Here is a 5,952-nt window from a genome sequence, read left to right on the forward strand (position 1 = left end):
AATGTCCACATTTTGGATCTACTTAATTTGTCTTTAATGGATGGTTATGTACCACAGAGCTTTAAGGTTGCTGTAATTAAACCTTTACTTAAGAAGTCTGATCTTGATTCAGAAATCCTGGCCAACTATAGACCTATATCTAATCTAACTTTCATCTCAAAAACTCTAGAGAAAATAGTTGCAGGTCAGTTGTGTGAACATCTACAAAGAAATAATCTGTTTGAAGAGTTTCAGTCAGGGTTTAGAGCTCATCATAGCACAGAAACAGCACTAGTAAAAGTCACTAATGATATTCTCATGGCCTCAGACAATGGACTTGTGTCTCTACTGGTCCTGTTAGACCTCAGTGCTGCATTTGATACAGTTGATCTCAATATTTTACTACAGAGACTTGAATATGATGTTGGGATTACAGGGACAGCTCTAAAATGGTTTAAATCATATCTTTCTCATAGATTCCAGTTTGTAAATGTAAATAACGAATCTTGATCATACACCAAAATTAGTCATGGAGTTCCTCAGGGCTCAGTGCTTGGGCCAATACTCTTTACTTTATATATGCTTCCATTAGGTAAAATTATTAAACAACATGGGACAAATTTTCATTGTTATGCTGATGACACACAATTATATTTGTCCATTAAACCCAATGAATCCAATCAGCTACTTAGACTACAAGCATGTCTTAAAGACATAAAAACCTGGATGACCCTTAATTTTCTCCTGTTGAACAGACAAGACTGAGGTTTTGGTTTTTGGACCTGAGCACCTTAGGAATGAATGTTTCAGTCTTTCTCCCTCCTTAGATGCATTAATCTGTCCTCCAGCTCTAATGTTAAAAATCTTGGTGTTATTTTTGATCAGGACACGTCTTTTATCCCCCACATTAAAAACGTTACTAGAACCTCCTTCTTCCACCTGCGTAATATCACTAACATTAGAAACATCTGATCTAAAGATGATGCAGAAAAACTGGTCCATGCATTTGTCACGTCTAGACTGGACTATTGCAATGGTTTATTATCTGGGTGTCCAAATACTTCTTTAAAACGTCTTCAGTTGATCCAAAATGCTGCTGCCAGAGTCTTAACTGGAGTTACTGGGAGAGATCATATCTCTCCAGTTTTAGTTTCTCTCCATTGGCTCCCTGTCAAATCCAGAATAGAATTCAAAATCTTACTTCTAACCTACAAAGCTCTCAACAACCTAGCTCCATCTTATAATACAGATCTTATTGTTCCATATTTTCCTAACAGAGCCCTTCGCTCTCAGACTGCAGGTTTACTTGTGGTTCCTAGAGTTTACAAAAACAGAATGGGAGGAAGATCTTTCAGTTCTCAGGCTCCTCTCTTGTGAAACCAACTTTCCAATCTCTGTCCGTGAGGCTGACACATTGTCCAGTTTTAAAACTGGGATTAAGACTTTCCTTTTTTGCTAAATCCTATAGTTAGGGTCGGCTTAGGTTTCCTGAGCTGTCCCTTAGTTATGCTGCTATAGACTTAGACTGCTGGAGGACACACTGACTACAAATTTCTCTCTGCTACTGTCTTTACTTACTCTGCTCAATCTGTTTTGTATTTGTAATTATTTTTCTATCCTTAACATGTGTTTTTTTTTGTCTTTCAGATACACCTGGACCTATACCTGAACCTGGACCTATATCTGGACCTGGACCTATATCTGGACCTGGACCTATACCTGGACCTGGACCTATACCTGGACCTACCATTCTGTGTTCGTCTGTCTCTCCTTCCTGTCCTCTCAACCAGACGGTCAAAGCAGATGGTCAAAAAGGTGTGGGGTTTAAAGACATTTCAACTTTAATGCACCTGAACGCACAGTCTCTTACACCTGCAGCGTCTTACAGCGTCACAGTTACTGCTAAGCTAACATGCTACGTAGCGCTCCTCTCAAGCATCTTCCTAACATGAATATATGCTGATGATCAACCCACCCGCTCAACAACTGCCCGCACTAAGCTGCTATTTGGGCGAGCGAGCAACACATGTGTCTCCATCTCCTCCACCTGTGGGCGTTTTCTGCCAAGGCAGGAGGAGACATAGAGGAGAAACAGTGAGTTGGAGGTAACCAGGAAAACCTGGAGTGGAGTTTTAGTGGCTTGACTAGTCTCCTATTAATGAAGTGGAATGGATTCGTTCATGAAGAAAGAGAAACTGCGCCACCTGGACTAATGTTTCATAGTAAAAGTGTGTGTGTGGGGGGTCCAAATTAACTTTTTTTTTATGTGGGGGGACATGTCCCCTTCACATATAATGGTTGTGACGCTTATGGTTCTCAGGACATCATTACCTGCAGTGTTCCCTCAGTGAGGACTGAACTAGACAAAAGGACCTTCTCCTACTCCGCTCCTGTTTCCTGGAATATCTTGTAAAAAGATCTGAAGGTCTCGACCTTTGACCTCTCAAAGTGGTTTTAAGAATCTGTTGGACTCCTGGCAGGGACCAATGCAGACATGTTTTTTTTAGTTTTCTACATTTGCCTTATAAGCTAGCTGTTTTTGTTACTTTTTTGCCATCTTATTTTAATTTGTAAAGAAAAAAATATTCTATCTATCTATCATCTATCTATCTATCTATCTATCTATCTATCTATCTATCTAGCTATCTATCTATCTATCTATCTATCTATCTATCTATCTATCTATCTATCTATCTATCTGTATGCCTCTTTTATGATTGTCTATTACTGTGTAGATCATTGTTTCATCTTTCTTTGTTAAATCTGGTCTCTTGTAAATGAGTCCTCGAGGCTCAACTGAATGAACCTGTAGAAATTTGAATGAAAAGAATGGAGTGTTCAGGAAATGGTATGGCCCACTCTCCTCTGAATGGGTCCGTCCAACTGCCGGCGGGAACACGTCGGAAATGACGTCAGAAGACTAACGTTCATCATGGCGGCGAGCAGGAGAGCTTAACAAAAGCCTCTTGTGTTTCCATTTGATTCTGGAAGACAGTGTCTTGTTCTGCAGGTGAGTCAGAGTTTGGTACACCTGTAATTGGGCGGGGTTTGGACCGAACCCGTCCTGTCTGAGCTAGCGGTTAGCATCTGTTAGCCTGTGCGCGGCAGGTGGAGGAGAAATTACATTTGTAAACAAAAGGCGGAACACGCTGCTAATAACGAAACTGCTGAGTTCATGTGAAAGTTTTATTATGAATATTTGTCAGAGCAAATTAATCTTCAGGCACAGATACACCGGAGTGACACCAGAGCGGTTTTTACTGTCCATGTGGACATTCACCGCACAGTTAAAGTTAGCACAGCCCTTTTCTGTCGATTCTAGGACGTTAACCATCTTTTATTTATAAACTACATTTAAAATGAACGGCAGTTAGCCACAGACTTGCAGACGAAACAATAGATTTACAACAACAATGAACAAATTAAAAACATGACCAGTCATTAAATTAAAGCAACCTCTGCGGGCCAGAGCTCTAAACCAAACAACCAGTGGATCTAAAGGATCTGGAGGAGCCATAAGGCTGCAGGAGGTCAGACAGGTCTAGAGAAGTCTGTCCTTCAGGGCCTCCTAGCTCTGAACTTTACAACGAGTTCTGTAAGGAACCGAGAGCTGAAGGTGCAGCAGCACCCAACTGTGTGACAGACAGACAACAAATAATATATCATTTATATTCAGTCTGTCAGAGAAAGCTGCAACTCTTCTGTTGTTTATTTCTCATATGCAGGTCAACACCAGGTCAACAATGCAATGAGATGCTCAGGATGAGAAGAACCGACTCGACATGCTAAAAATACAACAACACTAAAGCATGGAATAAAAGTACAAAATAAAGTACCAAAAAGTTAAAAAGAAGTAAATTATTTACAAGTCCAAAAGAAATATAGTAAACAACACCATTCATTCAACCTTTATTTCTACAGGTTGGTCTCATTGAGTCTCGGGGACTCATTTACAAGAGAGACCTGATTTAACCAGGAATGATGACAACAGTGGACAGTTTGTTTTGAGGATGATGATGGAGAAGAACAGAGAGGGTCAGAAAGAACTCCACTGTGTCTTTGTGGATTTAGAAAAAGCATCTGACAGAGTGCCGAGGGAGGAGGTGTGGTGTTACATGAGGACATCTGGAGTGGCAGAAAAGTAGACTGGTACAGGACATGCATGAGGACAGCAGGACATGTAGGACAGCAGGACATGTAGGACAGCAGGACATGTAGGACAGCAGGACATGCATGAGGACAGCAGGACATGTAGGAGGACAGAAGTGAGATGTGCTGCAGGAGTGACAGATAGCTTCAAGGTGGAGGTGGGAGTGCATCAGAGTCAGAGTCAGAGTTTCTTTATTGTCATTCGCTCCTCATGTGGTACATGTGATGGAGCGAAATTATGTCCACAGGGTCCCAGTTACATCCAACAATAAAATGTATAAGAAAAACAGTAATAACATCTAAGATATGAACTAAGAAAAACATCAACTAAATATACACTAAGCACTCATAACATAAAACATTGAACATCAGCACAAACATGAACATGAGTCTGTGAGCAGATGTGCACGCATGAACACATCAACATTGAAACAGATCAGCAGCAACATGAAACAGATCAGCAGCAACATGAAACAGATCAGCAGCAACATGATATGGTTTTTCACAGTGATTATTCTGGTTAGAGATTCATGAGTCTAACAGCCTCAGGGTAGAAGCTGTTCCTCAGTCTAGTGGTTCTACACTTAATGCTCCTTAACCTCCTTCCTGAGGGGAGTGGGGCAAAAAGTGTGTGTGCTGGGTGAGTGAGGTCCTTCATGATGCAGGTGGCCCTCTTCCTGCATCTGGAGGTGTAGATGTCTGTGATGGTGGGGAGACTGACTCCAACATCTTCTGTGCAGCCTTCACCACTCTCTGCAAAGCTTTTCTTTCTGCAGCTGTGCAGCCTCCATGCCACACATTGATGCTGGAGCACAGGATGCTCTCCACTGCACACCTGTAGAAGGAGGTGAGGACTGAGCTTCCAGACCAGCTCGCCTCAGCCGTCTGAGGAAGTAGAGTCTCTGATGAGCTTTCTTCATCAGGCTGGTGGTGTTGTTGCTCCAGCTGAGGTTGTTGTTCATGTGTACACCCAAGTACTTTTAGCTGGAGACCACTTCCACCGCAGATCCTCTTATGTTCAGGGGGGTGTAGATGTTTTTGTTCCTTCTGAAGTCCACAATCATCTCCTTTGTCTTCTTCACATTGATGTGAAGGTTATTCTCTCTGCACCAGCTCTCCAGGTGTTCCAGGTGATCAAGGATCAGCTCTGAGCTCCTTCTTGTTTGCTCTAGTGATGGACCGACTAAAAGATGACGTCAGGCAAGAATCCCTGTGGACTGATGTTTGCAGATGACATTGTGATCTGTGGTGAGAACAGGGAGCAGGTGGAAGAGAACTTGGAGAGGTGGAGGTATGCACTTGAAAGAAGAGGAATGAAAGTCAGCCGTAGTAAGACAGAGTCCATATGTGTGAATGAGAGGGAGGAGGTGGAACAGTGAGGCTACAAGGAGCAGAGATCACAAAGGTGCAAGACTTCAAGGACTTGGGGTCCACTGTCCAGGAACATGGGGAGTGTGGTGAAGAGGTGAAGAAGAGAGTCCAGGCAGGATGGAGTGATGGAGAAAAGTTTCAGGAGTGATTTGTGACAAAAGGGTGTCAGCAAAGGTCAAAGGTCCAAGGAAAAGTTTACAAGACAGTGGTGAGACCAGCTATGTTGTATGGTCTGGAGACAGAGACATGGACAAAAAGACAGGAGACAGAACTGGAAGTGTCAGAAATGAAGATGTTGAGGTTCTCCTTAGGAGAGACAAGGATGGAGAAGATCAGGAATGAGATCATCAGAGGTACAGCACAGGTTGAACACCTGGGAGATAAAGTTAGAGAGGACACACTGAGATGGTTTGGACATGTCCAGAGGAGGGACAGTGGTTTGGACATGTCCAG

The sequence above is a fragment of the Nematolebias whitei genome, chromosome 1, assembly GCF_014905685.2.
Source record: "Nematolebias whitei isolate Nwh7 chromosome 1, NemWhi1, whole genome shotgun sequence".
NCBI lineage: Eukaryota > Metazoa > Chordata > Actinopteri > Cyprinodontiformes > Rivulidae > Nematolebias > Nematolebias whitei.